Here is a 19340-nt window from a genome sequence, read left to right as displayed (position 1 = left end):
AATCTAGAAGAGCTCAGCGGTAAAACACGTATCAAACTACTCAGAATCATATGCAGAGTAAAGTTCAGATGTTTCCATCAGGATTGCAGTCAGTACTTTTGAGTAAAACTGAAATGTATACTTCTTTTCATATGAGAACACTAAAGGCACTGAGGAAACAACTTTTTTATCTTGAAGGGCTCATTGCTGAAACATGTCTGAAACAACTCAGAATCATGTGGGCAGTTATGTAAAGATGTTTCCATCACATTTGCAGTCAGTACTTTTGTGTAAAATTGAAATGTATACTTCTTTTAATGTCAAAGCACTGTATGCACTGATAAAAAAACTTTTATTTATCTTGAAGAGCTCAGTGATAAAACATGTCTCACACATCCCAGAATCATATGGGGAGTTATGTTAAGAGGATTCCGTCAGATTTCCAATCAGTTCTTTTGAGTAAAATTGAAATGTCTACTTCTTTTAATGTCAATGCTCTGTATGTACTGAGAAAACAACTTTCTTATCTTGAAGAGCTCAGTGATAAAAACAGGTCTCAAACAACTCAGAATCATATGGGGAGTCACTTTCATATGTTTACATCATTTTTGCAGTCAGTACTTTTGAATAAAATTGAAATGTATACCCTTTTTTAACGTCAATGCACTGTATGCACTGAGAAAACAAATTTTTTGCTTGAAGAGCTCAGTGATGAAACAGGTCTCAAACAACTCAGAACCATATGGGGTGTTAAGTTAAGTTGTTAACAATAGGTTTACTGTCTGTACTGATGAGTATAATTAAAATGTATACTTCTTTTAATATCAAAGTACTCTATGTACTGAGAAAACAACTTTTTATCTTGAAGGGTTCAGTGATAAAACAGGTCTCAAACAACTCAAAATCATATGGGGAGTTAAGTTCATATGTTTCCATCAGATTTGCAGTCAGTACTTTTGAGTATATTGAAATGTATTCCCTTTTTCATATCAATACACTGTATGTACTGAGAAAACAACTTTTTTATCTTGAAGTGCTCAGTGATATAAGAGCTCTGAAACAACTCAGAATCCATGGGGTGATATGTTAAGATGTTTCCATCAGGTTTGCGTTCAGTAGTGTTGATAAAACCGAAATGTATACTTCTTTTAATGCCAAAGTTCTGTATACACTGAGAAATCAACTTTCTTATCTTGAAGAGCTCAGTGATATAAGAGCTCTCAAACAACTCAGAATCATAGCGGGAGTTATGTAAAGATGTTTCCATCACATTTGCAGTCAGTACTTTTGCGTAAAATTGAAATGTATACTTCTATTAATGTCAAAGCACTGTATGCACTGAGAAAACAACTTTTATTTATCTTGAAGAGCTCAGTGATAAAACATGTCTCAAACATCCCAGAATCATACGGGCAGTCATGATAAGAGGATTCCATCAGGTTTTCAATCAGTTTATTTGAGTAAAATTGAAATGTATACTTCTTTTAATGTCAATGCTCTGTGTGTAGTGAGAAAACAACTTTCTTATCTTGAAGAGCTCAGTGATAAAACAGTTCTCAAACAACTCAGAATCATATGGGGAGTCACGTTCATATCTTTACATCATTTTTGCAGTCAGTACTTTTGAATAAAATTGAAATGTATAACCTTTTTAACGTCAATGCACTGTATGCACTGAGAAAACAAATTTTTTGCTTGAATAGCTCAGTGATAAAACAGGTTTCAAACAACTCAGAATGATATGGGGCGTTAAGTTAAGATCTAACGTATGGGTTTACTGTCAGTACTGATGAGTATAATTAAAATGTATACTTCTTTTAATATCAAAGCACTCTATGTACTGAGAAAACAACTTTTTATCTTGAAGAGCTCAGTGATAAAACAAGTCTCAAACAACTCAAAATCATATGGGGAATTAAGTTCATATGTTTCCATCAGGTTTGCAATCAGTACTCTTGAGTATATTGAAATGTATACCCTTTTTAATGTCAATACACTGTATGTACTGAGAAAACAACTTTTTTATCTTGAAAAGCTCAGTGATAAAACATGTCTCAAACAACCCAGAATCATATGGGGTGTTATGGAAAGATGATTCCATCAGATTTCCAGTCAGTACTTTTGAGTAATATTCCAATGTATACTTCTTTTATTGTCCTAGCACTGTATGCAGTGAGAAAACACCTTTTTTATCTAGAAGAGCACAGTGATAAAACAGGTCTCACACAACTCAAAATCATATGGGCAGTTATGATAAGATCATTCCATCAGGTTTCCAGTCAGTACTTTTGAGTAAAATTGAAATGTATACTTCTATAATTTCAAAGCTCTGTATGCACTGAGAAAACAACTTTTTTATCTTGAAGTGCTCACTGATATAAGAGCTCTCAAACAACTCAGAATCATATCGGTAGTATGTTAAGATGTTTCCATCAGGTTTGCGTTCAGTAGTGTTGATAAAACCGAAATGTATACTTCTTTTAATCCCAAAGCTCTGTATGCACTGAGAAATCAACATTCTTATCTTGAAGAGCTCAGTGATATAAGAGTTCTCAAACAACTCAGAATCATATCAGGAGTTATGTTAAGATGTTTCCATCAGGTTTGCATTCAGTACTGTTGATAAAACTGAAATGAATACTTCTTTTAATGCCAAAGCACTGTATGCACTGAGAAATCAACTTTTTTATCTTGAAGAGCTCAGTGATATATCAGGTCTTAAACAACTCAGAATCATGTGGAGAGTTATCTTAACATGTTCCGTCATGTTTGTAGTCCATACTTTTGAGTTAAACTAAAATGTATACTTCTTTTAATCCAAAGCACTGTATGCACTGAAATATCAACTTTTTTATCTTGAAGAGCTCAGTGACATAACAGGTCTGAAACAACTCAGAATCATATGGGGAGTTATGTTAAGATGTTTCCATCAGGATTGCCGTCAGTACTTTTGAGTAAAATTGAAATGTATACTTCTTTTCATGTGAAAGTACTGTAGGCACTGAGAAAACAACTTTTTTACCTTGATGGGTTTAGTCATGAAGCAGGTCTCAAAGAACTCAGAATCATGTGGGGAGTTATCTTAACATGTTTCCATCAGATTTGCAGACCGTACTTTTGAGTTAAACTGAAATGTATACTTCTTTTAATGCCAAAGCACTGTATGCACTGAAAAATCAACTTTTTTTCTTGAAGATCTGAGTGATATAACGGTTCTCAAACAACTCAGAATCATCTGAGGAGTTATGTTAAGATGTTTCCATTAGGTTTGCATTCAGTACTTTTGAGTAAAATGGACATGTATACTTCTTTTAATGTCAATGCTCTGCATGTACTGAGAAAACAACTTTCTTTTTATCTTGAAGAGCTCAGTGATAAAACAGGTCTCAAACAACTCAGAATCATATGGCGAGTCACGTTCATATGTTTACATCATGTTTGCAGTCAGTACTTTTGAGTAAAATTGAAATGTATACTCTTTTTAACGTCAATGCACTGTATGCACTGAGAAAACAAATTTTTTGCTTGAACAGCTCAGTGATAAAACAGGTCTCAAACAACTCAGAATGATATGGGGCGTTAAGTTAATTTGTTACCAATAGGTTTACTGTCAGTACTGATGAGTATAATTAAAATGTATACTTCTTTTAATATCAAAGCACTCTAAGTACGGAGAAAACAACTTTTTATCTTGAAGGGTTCAGTGCTAAAACAGGTCTCAAACAACTCAAAATCATATGGGGAGTTAAGTTCATATGTTTCTATCAGGTTTCCAGTCAGTACTTCTGAGTATATTGAAATGTATACCCTTTTTCATGTCAATACACTGTATGTACTGAGAAAACAATTTTTTTATCTTGAAGAGCTCAGTGATAAAACATGTCTCAAACAACCCAGAATCATATGCGGAGTAAAGTTGAGATGCTTCCATCAGGATTGCCGTCAGTGCTTTTGAGTTAAGTTGAAATGTATACTTCTTTTCATGTAAAAGCACTGTAGGCACTGATAAATCAACTTTTTTATTTTGAAGAGCTGAGAGATATAACAGGTCTCAAACAACTCAGAATCATATGTGGAGTTATGTTAAGATGTTTCCATTAAATTTGCATTCAGTACTTTTCTGTAAAACTGAAATGTATACATCTTTAAATGCCAAAGCACTATAGCACTCAGAAACCAACTTTTTTTTTATCTTGAAGAGCTCAGTGATATAACAGGTCTCAAACAACTCAGAATCATATGGGCAGTTATGTTAAGATGTTTCCATTAGGCTTGCATTCAGTAGTTTTGAGTAAAATTCAAATCTATACTTCTTTTAATACCAAAGCACTGTATCCACTGAGAAACCAACATTTTTTATCTAGAAGAGCTCAGTGGTAAAACACGTATCAAACTACTCAGAATCATATGCGGAGTAAAGTTCAGACGTTTCCATCAGGATTGCAGTCAGTACTTTTGAGTAAAATTGAAATGTATACTTCTTTTCATGTGAAATCACAGCAGGCACTGAGGAAACAACTTTTTTATCTTGAAGGGCTCAATGATGAAACAGGTCTCAAAGAACTCAGAATCATTAGGGGAGTTATGTTAAGATGTTTCCACCAGGTTTGCATTCAAAACTTTTGATAAAACTGAAATGTATACTTCTTTTAATGCCAAAGCACTGTATGCACTGAGAAATCAACTTTTTTATCTAGAAGAGCTCAGTGATAAAACACATATCAAACTACTCAGAATCATATGGGGAGTAAAGTTCAGATGTTTCCATCAGGATTGCAGTCAGTACTTTTGAGTAAAATTGAAATGTATACTTCTTTTCATGTGAAAGCACTGTGGGCACTGAGAAAACAACTTTTTTATCTTGAAGGGCTCAGTCATGAAACAGGTCGCAAATAACTCAGAATCATGTGGGGAGTTATCTTAGCATGTTTCCATCAGGTGTGCAAACTGTACTTTTGAGTTAAACTGAAATATATACTTCTTTTAATGCCAAAGCACTGTATGCACTGAGAACTCAACTTTTTTATCTTGAAGAGCTGAGTGATATAACAGTTCTCAAACAACTCAGAATCATATGAGGAGTTATGTTAAGATGTTTCCATTAGGTTTGCATTCAGTACCTTTGAGTAAAATTGACATGTACACTTCTTTTAAAGCCAAAGCACTGTATGCAGTGAGAAAACAACCTTTTTATCTTGAAGAGCTCAGTGATAAAACAGGTCTCAAACAACTGAAATTCATATGGGGAGTTATGACAAGATGATTCCATCAGGTTTCCAGTCAGTACTTTTGAGTAAAATTGAAATGTATACTTCTTTTAATGTCAAAACTCTGTATGCACTGAGAAAAGAAGTTTTTTATCTTGAAGAGCTCAGTGATAAAACAGCTCCTAAACAACTCAGAATCATATGGGGAGTTAAGTTCATATATTTCCATCAGGTTTGCGGTCAGTACTTTTGAGTAAAATTGAAATGTATACCCTTTTTAATGTCAATGCACTGTATGCGCTAAGAAAACAACTTTTTTTTATCTTGAAGAGCTCAGTGATTAAACAGTTCTGAAACAACCCAGAATCATATGGGGAGTGAAGTTCATATGACTCCATGAGGTTTGCAGTCAGTACTATTTAGTAGAATTGAAAAGTATACTTCTGTTAATGTCAAAGCACTGTATGTACCGAGAAAACAACTTTTCTGTCTTGAAGAGCTCAGTGATAAAACATGTCTCAAATAGCCCAGAATCATATGGGGAGTTATGTTAAGATTATTTCATCAGGTTTCCAGTCAGTACTTTTGAGTAAAATTGAAATGTATACTTCCTTTAATGTCAATGCTCTGTATGCAGTGAGAAAACAACTTTTTTTATCTTGAAGAGCTTTGTGAGAAAACAGGTCTCAAACAACTCATTCATATGGGGAGTTACGTTCATATGTTTCCTTCAGGTTTGCAGTCAGTACTTTTGAGTAAAATTGAAATGTATACTTCTTTTAATGTCAAAGCTCTGTATGCACTGAGAAAACAACTCTTTTTTATCTTTAAGAGCTCAGTGATAAAACAGCTCTCAAACATCTCAGAATCTTATGGGGAGTTATGATAAGATTGATTCCATCAGGTTTGCAGTCAGTACTTTTGAGTAAAATTGAAATGTATACCCTTTTTAATGTCAATGCACTGTATACACTGAGAAAACAACGTTCTTATCTTGACGAGCTCAGTGATAAAACAGGGCTTTAACAACTGAAAATCATATGGGGAGTTACGTTAAGATGTTTCCATCAGGTTTGCAGTTAGTACTTTTGCGTAAAATTGAAATGTATACTTCTTTTAATGTCAAAGCACTGCATGCACTGATGTAACGTTCCGTTATTTTGGCTTGTATATGTCTAGGGGAAATCTCACCCAGCACCCGCCTCAACACTCCCCACAGGGTTGGTCGCCGCCCGAATCAGCCCAAACATCAATCATCAGCCAGCAGACCCAGTAAATTTTAACACGTACACTTTATAGATATTACTAATTCTATGACATTATTATATATTCGATACAGAAAGGGAAGTAATGGGAAAAAAAGGCGCTAACACTTCTCAAAGACCAAGTTCTTCGCGCGCGACCGTTGGAGCTCAATCAAATCCGGATGACCGTCTCTCCTCCGACCTCCCGTCTCTCCTCCGACCTCCCGTCTCTTCTCGGACTCCCCGTCTCTCCGCCGTCCTCCCCGTCTCTCCCTCGACTCCCCGCCAAAAACCCCGTCCACCGTCCTCCCCGTCTCTCCTCCGACTCCCCGCCAAAAACCCTGTCCCCAGTCATATGAGACAGCATTGTATCCGAAAACAAAATGATACATGACCACCCATTGGTTAATAGCACCCTGCTATCTACGATAACCCAAGCAACTGTCTAGTTAGAGACTTTCTCAGCGTTTCCCAGTATAACATAACTAAAGAAGCCATTTTAAATTTAACAAAAAAAAGACCCCATACACTCTCCCCCCAGCAATAAAAGTCATGCCCTCATGACGTTAACATAGTTCACCAGTGCTCCTTGTAAAACACAAAACCCAAACCAGGTGCACAAAGCAGTGACATAACTTTTCAGGGCAGTAGAGATCACACCCTGTTCTCCCGGCGCTGTATAAGTTAGTCTCTCCGGGGGATGCCTACTCCTCTGAGGCCTCTGGACTTCCTCTGCTGACTCTCCCTGTTCAGACACCCCAGGTGACCCCTCGGGCCTATCTGTCGGACCCTCCCCCCTCACCGGGACCCCTCAGCATCTGTGAGCCCTCTGCCTCAGGTTCTGGCTCCACCCTCTCCTCCCCCAATTCCGGCTGTAATACAGGCGGCTCTGCAACACCCTCCCTCGGTTCCCCTAACTCAGTGATGGAAGAGCCAGGAGTCTCTTCTCCCGGCACCGGGGAATCAGCGAACGGAAGCAGGTACCATACGTCCGAATCATCATCTTCCGATGACGTATCCCTTTTCGAGGTGGGGACCGGCCCCGTCTCCTTCGCAGCGGGCTCTTCCCTCGCCCCGCACCCTCGCAGAGTCCTCGTACTAGCCGTAAACTCCCATTCGGGCTCTGGGTCTACCTTTACCTCTCGACTCAGAGGCAACAGGTGGTTCCAATGGAGAACCTTGACAGGCCTCTTCCCGTCCTCGGGTCTCACCCGGTAAACAGGGAGATTCGGCTTCTGACTCTCCACCACAAGGACTCGGTCTCCCGGCAATAGCTGGACGAACTTTACTTTCTGATGGTACCTCTTCTTATTCCACTGGTTCTGTTTGGTGGCTGCCGCCTCAGCCAACTCGTACGCCCTTTTCAACTCTCTCCTCATATCGGACACGTACTTCAGACATGGCTTCGAAGGTATTTCACCCGCTTCAGTCCCAAAACACAGACCAATGGGCAACCTCGCTTCCCGTCCGAACATCAGATAATAGGGCGAGTATCCCGTAGCACCATTGCGCGTGCAATTGTAACAGTGAACCAAATGGGCGATGTGCTGACTCCACTTACTCTTCTGTCCAATCTCCAAAGTGCCGAGCATGCCCAGCAGGGTCCGGTTAAACCTCTCGGGCTGAGGATCACCCTGCGGGTGATAGGGGGTGGTTCTGGACTTTTCAACCCCAAGCATACCCAGTAATTCATGGATAAGCCTGCTCTCGAAGTCCCGTCCCTGACCACTATGGATCCACCGGGGAAGGCCATAATGAACAAAGTACTTCTCCCATAACACCTTCGCCACTGTAGTCGTTTTCCGGTCCTTACTGGGAAATGCCTGCGCATATCTAGTATAGTGATCCATGAAGACCAAGACATTCGCGGTGTTGCTGGTTTCTGGCTCAATAGACAGGAAATCCATACACACCAGGTCCATGGGTCCCGCACTCTGCAAATGGGACAAAGAGGCCGCCTGCGCAGGCAAGGTCTTCCTCCTGATGCAACGACTACAGGACTTAAAGTATTCTTCCACCTCCCCCCTCATCCGGGGCCAGTAAAACCGATCCTTGACTAATCCATAGGTCTTCTCTACCCTTAAGTGCCCGGAATCATCATGTAGTGCCTGGAGCACAGTCTTCCGATACTTCTCAGGCATGACCAGCTGCCTGCGCCGGGGGTGGTCCGGAGGCGACGTGACCCGGTACAAGACGTGGTTCTTCAGCTTCAACCGAGGCCACTTCTTCAGTAGTAAGGGAACGGAGGCATGCTTCGCCTTCTCCACCTGCCCCATATCACCCTGGCTAACCGCGTACCAGATAGTGCCAATGCTCGGGTCATCATGCTGAGCCGCATCCACTTCCTGGGGGCTCAACTCCGGCAGCTGCCTGTTCCTCAGCGCAGTCAAATTACAGTAAACAATGGGTAGCGCGTCATCGTCAGCTCCCAGTTGATCTACTGCCCGATCCGTTCCCATCTGTGCTCCTACTTCCCCGTCGCTCCCAACTTGACACATGGCCTTTACTCCCGGGGCAGGGACACTCTTCCAATCCTCAGCCGTGCCCGACTCGTCGTTGCCCGACGAGACAGGGCATCTGCATCGATGTTCCGACTCCCCGGGCGGTACTTCAGGCTGAACTCATAGGCAGACACGGCTGCTAACCACCGGTGCCCAGTAGCGTCCAGCTTTGCCGAGGTCAGGATATAAGTGAGGGGGTTGTTGTCAGTTCTCACCTCAAACTGGGCCCCGTATAGGTAGTCACTCAACTTGTCCACCACGCCCATTTCAATGCCAAGAACTCCAGCCTGTGAGTGGGATAGTTTCTCTCAGATGGCGACAAGCTCCGGCTGACAAGCACCACCGGCCTCAATCCGTTGCCCTGTTCCTGGTACAGGACAGCCCCCAGACCCTCGTGACTGTGTGTAGAACATACGGCTTCCGGGGATCAGCAAAAGCCAACACCGGGACCTGTGTCAGCGCCCTTTTCAGAAATTGGAACGCCTCCTCACATTGAGCATCCCACCTTGATCCAAAAGGCTCCCCCGGGTTCAAGTATCCTCCTACCTCCGGCCTTCGGTCTCCCTTCCTCTTCCTCTCCACAGGTGGATAACCACACAACAGCTGGTTCAATGGATGACTCATTTTCGCATTTCCTTTCACGAATCGCCGGTAATATCCGCAAAACTCCAAAACCGAGCGTAAGGCGCTCACCTTCTGAGGTTTCGGCCTGGTGGCTAATATGGCTATCTTACCCGGATCAGTTTCCATCCCATTTCGCGAGATTATGTGCCCGACATAACTGACCGACGTCTTGCAGAACTGACATTTACCCAGGGAAAGTTTTAACCCTTCCTCCTTCAGCCGACTCAGAAACTTCAGCAGCCACTCCTCATGTTCCTCCAACGTAGATCCAAACACTATCAGGTCGTCCAGGTACACCAATACCTCCAGCAGGTTCATGTCCCCCACTGTCCTCTCCATGAGCCGCTGGAAGGTGGCTGAGGCCCCCGAGATGCCTTGGTGCATTCGCTCAAACTGGAAAAACCCCAGGGGGCAGATAAAGGCCGTCTTCTCTTTATCAGTCTCACTCATCGGAATCTCCGCAAATCCAATATGCTAAACCACTGCGCCCCACTCAAACAGGCCAATGCGTCTTCCACCCTCGGGACCGTATATTGGTCGGGAACAGTGCGCCGGTTCAGGGTCCTATAGTCCACGCACATGCGTACCTTCCCATTTTTCTTCCTTGCCACCACTATGGGGGACGCATCGGGGCTTCGGGACTCCGCAATAATCCCTGCGTCTTTCAGCTGCCGCACATCTTCCACATCTGCTGGGGCCAGCCGCCGCGACCTCTCCCTAAACGGGGTGTCATTTGTCACCCGAATAGTGTGCCGAGTGCTCTTGGAACATCCTACATCAAACTCGTCCTGAAAAAAGACACCCCCTAACTTCAGCATCTTCTCCACCAGCCTGCTCTTATACGCCGGCGGTACAGGGAAATCTTCAAAATTAAAGGCCTCCTCGGTCAGTCGCCCCCCGTTCTCCAATGGTTTTCCTCCAGTGGACTTCACGGGGGCGCTGGACATCACCGTCACCTGGAACAAGTGCGCGAAGGGCATCCCGCGCTTAAAGGTGATCTCCTGCCCCGTTATGTTCCTTACCATCACCCCCATCCGCCGTGCCTGTATAGCTGAGGGCCTCTGCAATTCAGGTCTCACCAGCGCCCCAGCCGGGAACCAGGACTCCCATTCCAGGTCGTCTGGGGCGTCTACTAGCAGGGCCTCGCCCGCCGGTACTCCGGGGAATCTGGGGGTCCCCATCACTAATGCCGCCTCCCCTGGCCGTATCACCTTAGGCCTCGCCTGAGTGCACCACACCGTCCCTCGTTTGCACTCAGGATCCAGCCACTGGGGGTCACCCACTCCTTCGTACACCGCTCAGAACACTGGGTGTAGCGAGAGGGTCTCCAGAAAGTTCTCCCCCGCCTTCTTCTTACAGGCTCCCAAGAGCCGTCGCACCAGAGGGGAGTTAGTCTCCACTAGCAGGGCAGCACCACCGGTTTCCGCCGGGTCCGGACAGACCAACACCAGCGTCTCAAAGGTTTCCGACACTCCCACATCTCCATCCGAAAATTCCAATCTCACTGACAAGTACCCATCATACGGGTAATCACCAACCCTTATGCCCCAAATCTCCAGTGCATTAAACAGAGTTACTGGCAAATGCTTCAGATATTTGTTGTAGAACGACCGGTACAGTAAGATAACCTGCGACCCGGTTGTCAAGGTTGACTTTCGCAAAGATTCCCTCTATCCGTAGGGCCACGCTGGAACGGGGTCCCATCAGTCTATCCGGAATTTGGGCTTGTACTTTCTGGGGTTCCATAGCTGTTTTCTGGGAACGTGTTCCTCCCGAGACTCCAGTCCGTTCTCTCACTGAGCCTCTCCTAGGTTTCCCGACACCTCTCCCTTCTTAGTGGCCCGGAGGCATTCCCCCCTCGAAGCATCTCGTCTCTCACAATCCCTCCGCAAGTGACCCGCTTCCCCACAGCTGTAGCACACCCCCGGCCACTCACATTCCGCCGGAAATGCCCCTCTCTCCCACAGTTATAGCACCCGCTACCCACCGCCTCGCTCCTCCCGGTATGCCCCCACAGGGACCCCTTGGATTTCTCTGATCTCACCCCGGCTACCACCTCCTGAACCGCTGAAGACCGTCACCGGGGGTCCGAGCCCCCTAGTCGGCCCGAAGCACTCTCCTCCGCCCGTACCTCTCTAATCAGCTGCCCGAATGATGGAGGGGGGCTCCTCTTATATGACTGCCGGATACTCCAAGCCACCCTGTCATCCTCCCGGGAACCTCTACATATCTGGCTCATCCTCAACTTCGCCACTTCGTCCGCCCTCACTGCCCCTTGGTGCCGCAGCACCGTAAGCTTCCCTTCCAGCCGGAAAATGTATTCTGAGAGCTTTTCCCCTCTTCCCTGCCCCATCTCTTGAAACTCCGCTAAATGTTGCCAGGGATCTCCTGGCAGTCCAAACACTTCCTCCAAAGCGTCCAAACACTCCGACAGGGAAGCCGAAGGGCGTTCCGCTCTCAAATCGCGGACCACTCGGGCCGCCCCGCCCCTTAAGCTTTCCACCAATCGCTGTCTCTTTTCCTCATCCGAAACTGGCCACACCTCTAACAACTGGGATGTATCCTCAACCCAGGTCTCAAATTCATCCTCCCCTTCCGGGGTGGGCTTGGCTCCCGAGAAAATTCTCAGCTTCGGGCGGGGCATCGAACCCTTCTCGCCAGGGAGGTAATGGAAGCCGCTAACTCGGAGGTCTCAACCCTAACTGGGAGACGGGGCCTGACCAAGCCTTCCCACTCCACACCTCCACCCCTGGCTACTGGCACCTCCCCTGGGGTCTCATCTAGCTGCTCCTCCGGCACCTCCTCACTTTCGTCCTCCGGGAGGGTGTGGAGATCCCACGGCCCTGCCTCCCCCTGGACGTGGACTGTCGCTGGTAGTTCCAACGTCATGACGTCGGCACTCGTCCGCACCAACATCCAGCTGGACTCCAGTTCTTTCCTACACCTTCTAGCTATAAGTACTACCTGCCCGATACCTTTAATCAAACTCAACCCTCGCACCAGTACATCTGCCGGAATGCGGAAATCGACCCCACTTAGCACGCACGCATGATTCACCGGTACCTCCAATTCACACTAATTTACAATCTTATCTCGATCCATCTTCACACCACTTAACGCGACGACTATTACAGCTTTACCGAAAATCCAAATCCAGGATGGTAGCCCCCACTTGTAACGTTCCATTATATTGGTTCGTATATGTCTAGGGGAAATCTCACCCAGCACCCGCCTCAACACTCCCAAGAAGGTTGGTCGCCGCCCGAATCAATCCCAAACATCAATCATCAGCCAGCACACCAGTAAATTTTAACAAGTACACTTTATAGATATAACTAATTCTATGACATTAATATAAATTCGATACAGAAAGGGAAGTAATGGAAAAAAAAAGGCGCCAACACTTATCAAAGTCCAAGTTCATCACGCGCAACCGTTGGAGCTCAATCGATTCCTGACGACCACCAGGATCCTGTTGACTCACGGCTCGGGACCACCCGGAGTGATCGACCGGAGCCTCTCCGCACGTCCGCCGTCCTCCTCGTCTCTCCTCCGACTCCCCGCAAAAACCCCGTTCCCAGTCATATGATACAGCATTGTACCCAAAAACAAAACGGTACATGACCACCCATTGGTTAATAGCACCCTGCTATCTACGATAACCCAAGCAACTGTCTAACTAGAGACTTTCTCAGCATTCCCCAGTATAACATAACAAAAGAAGCCATTTTAAATCTAACAAAGAAGAAAGACCCTGTACACTGAGAAAACAACTTTTTTTTGGAGCTCAGTGATAAAACAGGTCTGAAACAACTCAGAATCATATGAGGAGTTATGGTAAGATGATTCCAACAGGTTTGCGGTCAGTACTTTTGAGTAAAATTGAAATGTATACTTCTTTTAATGTCAAAGCACTGTATGTACTGAGAAAACAACTTTTTTATCTTGAAGAGCTCAGTGATAAAACAGGTCTTAAACAACCCAGAATCATATGGGGAGTTATGGTAAGATGATTCCATCAGGTTTGCAGTCAGTACTTTTGAGTAAAATTGAAATGTATGCTTCTTTTAATGTCAAAGCTCTGTATGCACTGCGAAAAGAACTTTTTTTTATCTTGAAGAGCTCAGTGATAAAACAGCTCTCAAACAACTCAGAATCAAATGGGGAGTTAAGTTCATATGTTTCCATCAGGTTTGCAGTCAGTACTTTTGAGTAAAATTGAATTCTATACTTCTTTTAATGCCAAAGCACTGTCTGCAATGAGAAATCAACTTTTTTATCTTGAAGAGTTCCATGATAAAACATGTCTCAAACAACCCAGAATCATATAGGGAGTTATGGTAAGATGTTTCCATCAGGTTTGTAGTCAGTACTTTTGAGTAAAATTGAAATGTATTCTTATTTTAATGTCAAAGCACTGTATGCACTCAGAAAACAACTTTTTTTTATCTTGAAGAGATCAATGATAAAACAGGTCTCAAACAACTCAGAATGATATGGGGAGTAATGCTAAGATGTTTCCATCAGGGTTGCAGTCAGTACTTTTGAGTAAGATTGAAAAGTATACTTCTTTTAATGTCATAGCACTGTAAGCAGAGAGAAAACAACTTTTTTATCTTGAAGACAATAGTGATAAAACAGGTCTCAAACAACTCAGAATCATATGGGAAGTTATGTTAAGATGTTTCCATGAGGTTTGCAGTCAGTATTTGTGAGTAAAATTGAAATGTCAATTTTGATGGTATCAGAGAAGATCTGCAAATGTGGATTGGGACAGGCCTTTTTCTGGCAAACGTGTACTAGATACGTGGGATGCTTTCAAAGGCGAAATTTTGAGAGTACAAAACTTGTATGTACCTGCCAGAATAAAAGGAAAAGATAACAAGTGTAGGGAACTGTGTTCTCCAAGAGATATTGCGGCCCTGTTGAAAAGAAAAAGAGGAGTTGCATAGCAGGTATAGACAGGTAGAAAGAAAGTAGGTAATTATGAAGTATAAGAATGGCAAGAAAACACTTACAAAAGAAATCAGGAAGGTTAAAAGAAAGTGAAGGTGAATACCAAGGGATTCTACAGATATTAAGAGTTAAAGGATTCAAGGGACAATATTTTTTGTCTGGAAGATCAGAATGCTAATCCATTCTGTCTGGTAAAACAGATGGCAGAGATCTAAATTACTTTTTTTTGCAACTCAGATGGACACAGAATGAGGCAAAATGGCATCAACTTCATAGACCCTGTACAGATTACAGAGCTGTTTGCTATCCTGAGGTAAATTAGGGTGGATATCTTGGATCATGGGAGGAAACCAGAGCACTCGAGGGAAAACCCACTCATTTCACAAGGACATACTGACTTCTTACACATGGTGCCAATATTGAATTCTGAACTCCAGAAAACCCTGAGCTGTAATAGCATTGCAGTAACAGCTACACTATTGTGGCTCCATGGCACTATAGCAGGCCGTGTAAAACTTTAAACTTGAACTTAGCTGACGGTATTGACCTGAAGCATCAGCTTGGAAAACTGACTGTTGCTTTTGCAAAAGAGAAGTCAATGCAAGGTTCTTCCCCTTCCACCCCATCCCCAATATGGTTGATGCAGGACAACACCATTGGCATATTTTTAATCCAATTTCTACCCAGGAAATTTGGACCATTGGCTTCAACAACATATACCAGGAAATGAAAGAGGTCCAATTCCACTGTAAAGATACCACAGCGCTCTTTAATCTGTTACCCAACTACCGAAATTCTTGTTGTGGGAACTCACCTTCCCCCCCTCACCCACAACACCATGCTGATTGAACTGAACAAGGCCATGATAATCTGGCTCCTCTGCTACTCTGAGATGTTCCTAAATGTGCTATCAGCAAGTCCAGACACAGGCCCAGCTACATGATACAGACAGTCAGGAGCTGCAGCTAGACACATCGCGTTCACATGGACAGCAGGGACCTTATCATCCCCCATGTACCACAGGAGGGACATTTCATGGAACAGCATTCACCTGCCACCTGGGTCAGAGTTATACTCTTTAGTTGACAGGCCTTGACAGAGTGGATGTGAAGAGGATGTTTCCTATGGTGTGAGAGACTAAGACCAGAGGACGGCCTCAGAATAGAGGGGCATCCATTTACAACAGAGATGAGGAGGAATTTCTTTAGCCAGAGAGAGGTGAATCTGTGGAATTTGTTGCCACAGGCAGCTCTGGAGGTTGTCTTTATATATATTTAAGGCAGAGGTTGATAGATTTGTGATTGGTCAGGGCATGAAGGGATATTAGAGTGGGAGGCTGAAAGGAAATATCTAACAGCCATGATGAAATGGTGGAGCAGGCTCAATGGGCCAGATGGCCTAATTCTGTCCCTATATCATCGTCTTAATTGAGTTCTAGTTACCCACTCCTGAGTCAGCAGGAACATCCACTGAGTCGATACTCACCAAAGCTGCTGCTCTGGGCCTGAAAGGCCTGATTACCTCCTCCCGCCCTCTCTGCTCGGTCCTCCTTGGTTCTGCTTCTGCTGCTGGGGTCAAGTCAGGGTAACTGGTAACTCCAGTACAGAACACCAGGTAAACAGTCACCCTGGCTGTAACTAGTAGACTGGGGAACCTGGGGAGCTGATTTGCTGACCCTGGACCTGGGGGTGGACAAGGGTGGTTGATATCAGGGAATTTACTCACCCAGTGAGTCCATCCCCACTGGAAAGTCACCATCTGCTGGTATCAGTCTAGCAAATCAGGGAGAGTGAGATGTCAGGGTTAAGTTTTTTTAGGCAGAGAGTGGTGAGTGCGTGGAATGGGCTGCCGGCGACGATGATAGAGGCGGATACAACAGGGTCTTTTAAGAGACTCCTGGACAGGTACATGGAGCTCAGAAAAATAGAGGGCTATGGGTAACCCTAGGTAATATCTAAGGTAAGGACATGTTCCGCACAGCTTTGTGGGCCAATGGGGCCTGTATTGCACTGTAGATTTTCTATGTTTCTAAAACCTAAGAACTGTGAGACCTGGGGTCAACAGCATTTAAAATAGCGACCAGTGTTCCTGTCAGAGAGGTGAGGAAAGCCTGGCCAGCTTCAGGAGAAGCTGGGGTTCTCACCAGGTCAATCACTGAACCGGGACTGGCAGACCCTGCTCGGCCAGGTTATCCATAGACCTCTAGGGCACACATTTAGGAAGCCAGGGAACCCTGAGTGAAAGGAGTTGCAGCCACACCAAATCCCAGATGCATTGCTCAGATCAAAAGACAGCTGTAGCACCACCACTTTCTTCCCTCATCATACATATGCTTACAATGGCCTCTGATATCAGCACCTGTGCACGGGAGGAAAAGCATGTGTTTCACCACATGTCATAAAGCACATTCAGAACAACGAATATCAGAAGGCAACTTAATTTAATTATTTGCAAACAGCTAGAATATTATATCCGAGGAGACATTTGAAACTCAGAGTAGTATACAGTAACACTGTCAGGTAAGTCCTACTGAACAAATCAAAGGAGTTGATGAGAACACAGGGACAGAAGTATGCTGGTCCTTTGATGTAAGGCTGATTTGGGAACAATGCCTGGTGACTGCCTAGCTTGGATCTTCAGTTATGCAATGGTTCTTCCTGCAGCAGAAGAACAGCTGGCTGCTGTACACAGGCCCAGGTAGTGGACAGCCTTTTGCACTTCAGTCAAAGCCCGCCGCAGCCTCTTGCATATTCCAGATGCAAGCCAGCATGCTCAAGGAACAACACCAACACCTAAGCAAAGGAAAAAAAACATTTGTTGACAATCCTCTCAACAGGGAAAACCGAAACAAGCAGCTTGGCTCAACCAGTCTGTGCTGGTTTTGATGCACAATAGCATTCCTCTCAACTTTGTTCAATTTCTATCTTTATTATCTACCAGTTTCCTCTTCTTGCTGTGAATCCTAAGATTCAAAAATAATCAACGCCTCATTGGTCAATGTTACAGAAGTCTTAGCTCTGAGTTTCAAGATCACTCCTTCTCAGTTCTCCATCATCTCTCTTTTATCACCAGTTTGAGCTTAAGGGAACATCAGCCTAATTGTCTCCATCTCTCCTTACGGAACAAATCCTTCAACCTCAGTAATTCTCCTGTTTGAACTTTTACTTACGTCACCTTATAATGTTGCTAAGATTGCTGCAAATTGGAGGGAATTTTTGAAGCTGATCACCAATGTATCCACAAACTTTGATATCTCTGCTGTAGGTTGCAGTCTATCACGTCTATGGTGATGTATCTGGCTGCAGTTTCCAATAATTTCTTCAGCAGTGGTTAATGATTTCTTGCTGTCATTTGACATTGCATTCCCTCACCTGCTAACTTTATCAAATACAATATAGACACAAAATAATAATGTAATGCTTTAATTTCTCCTGTAACTGCCTCTACAATTTTCTTTTTACTACCCTTGTTTTATATATTGTTGCATATAAAAACAATATAAACTCTTGTAAACTGTTGATGCTGAAAATCTGAAATAAAAGCAAAACGCTGAACGATCACATAATCTGCACAGAAAATTCACAATCTAACAACTAATTCCAGCCTCATTCCTACATAATTAGCTTTACTGGAGTGTGGATTCTACCAGAGCTGTCTCTCATTCTACAATTTGTGATTAGGTTTGATAAACAATCAAACAATTACACTAGTGTAGTGGCTAGCACAATGCTTTACAGTACCAGTGACTCAAGTTCAATTCCCGCCTCGCTCTGTAAGAAGTTTGCACATTTTCCCCATGTACGTTTCCTCTGGGTGCTCTGGTTTTCTCCCACTGTCCAAAAATGCACCAGTGGGTAGGTTAATTGATCACTGTAAATTTTCCTGTAATTAGGCGAAGGTTAAATCAGGGGTTGCTGGGAGACATGACTTGAAAGACCGGAAGAGCTAATTCCAGGTTGTATCTCAATAAATAAGTAAAAACAATAGAACGTAGAAGAGTACAGCACGATGTTGTGCATTTCAACTCCGTCGCAGTGTACAGACATGTGAACTTATAAGTCGAATGGCTTGTAGAAAGAAGCTGTCCTGTAGCCTGTTGGTCTTGGCTTTAATGCTGTGGTACCCTTTGCCAGACAGAAGCAGTTGAAACAGTTTATGGTTGGGATAACTGATGATCTTTCAGGCCTTCTTTACGCACCTGCTGCTGTAAATGCCCTCAATGGAGGGAAGTTCATATCCACAGATGCGCTGGGCTGTCTGTACCCCTCTCTGCAGTGCCCAACCAGACGGTGATACAGCCAGTCAGGATGCTCTCAATGGTGCCCCTGTAGAAGGGATTTGGGGGTTTATGCCCAACTTCTTCAGTTGCCTGAGGTGGAAGAGATGCTGTTGTGCTTTTTTTTTGCCACACAGCCAGTGTGTACAGTCCAGGTGAGACCTTCGGTGATGTGTATACTGAGGAACTTGAAACTACTCACCCTCTCAACTGCCATCCCATTGATGTTGATCCTATCCCTAAGAATTTTCTCCAGCAATTTCCCAGGATTTTCCTTTGCTTCCTTCTTAAATAGGGGTACAACATTAGATACTTGCCAGTCCTCTGGGTCTTCACCTATGCCTAGAGAGGACTCAAAACATACTGATCAAATGCCCAGTAATCTCATCTCTTGTCTCCTTCAAAATCCTGTGATAAATCCCATTAGGTCCTGAGGACTTATCCACCTTAACATTTCTTTGGGGGCCCAACTCTTCCTTCTCCTTGACCTCTAAATCCCCTAATGTATCTATACACGACTGACCTCCTGGTCCTCCATATCCTTTTCCTTCAC

At 43.9% G+C, this 19340-nt stretch overlaps 1 protein-coding gene across 7 annotated transcripts in view; it reads right to left on the bottom strand.

The window, feature by feature from the left end:
• Positions 1-12879: 12879 nt before the first annotated feature.
• The window catches only part of LOC140188328 (E3 ubiquitin-protein ligase arkadia-C-like), a 172318-nt gene continuing 165857 nt past the window's right edge, over positions 12880-19340 (bottom strand). For all 7 annotated transcript variants that reach the window (XM_072244476.1, XM_072244471.1, XM_072244469.1 and 4 more), the window contains one exon: positions 12880-17303. The gene's annotated coding sequence lies outside the window, so the exon portion shown is untranslated. The remainder of the gene's footprint in view (positions 17304-19340) is intronic.

This window comes from Mobula birostris, chromosome 26, assembly GCF_030028105.1.
Source record: "Mobula birostris isolate sMobBir1 chromosome 26, sMobBir1.hap1, whole genome shotgun sequence".
NCBI lineage: Eukaryota > Metazoa > Chordata > Chondrichthyes > Myliobatiformes > Myliobatidae > Mobula > Mobula birostris.
Note: the sequence above shows the minus strand (reverse complement) of the source record. Positions and strands in the feature narration are given on the sequence as shown.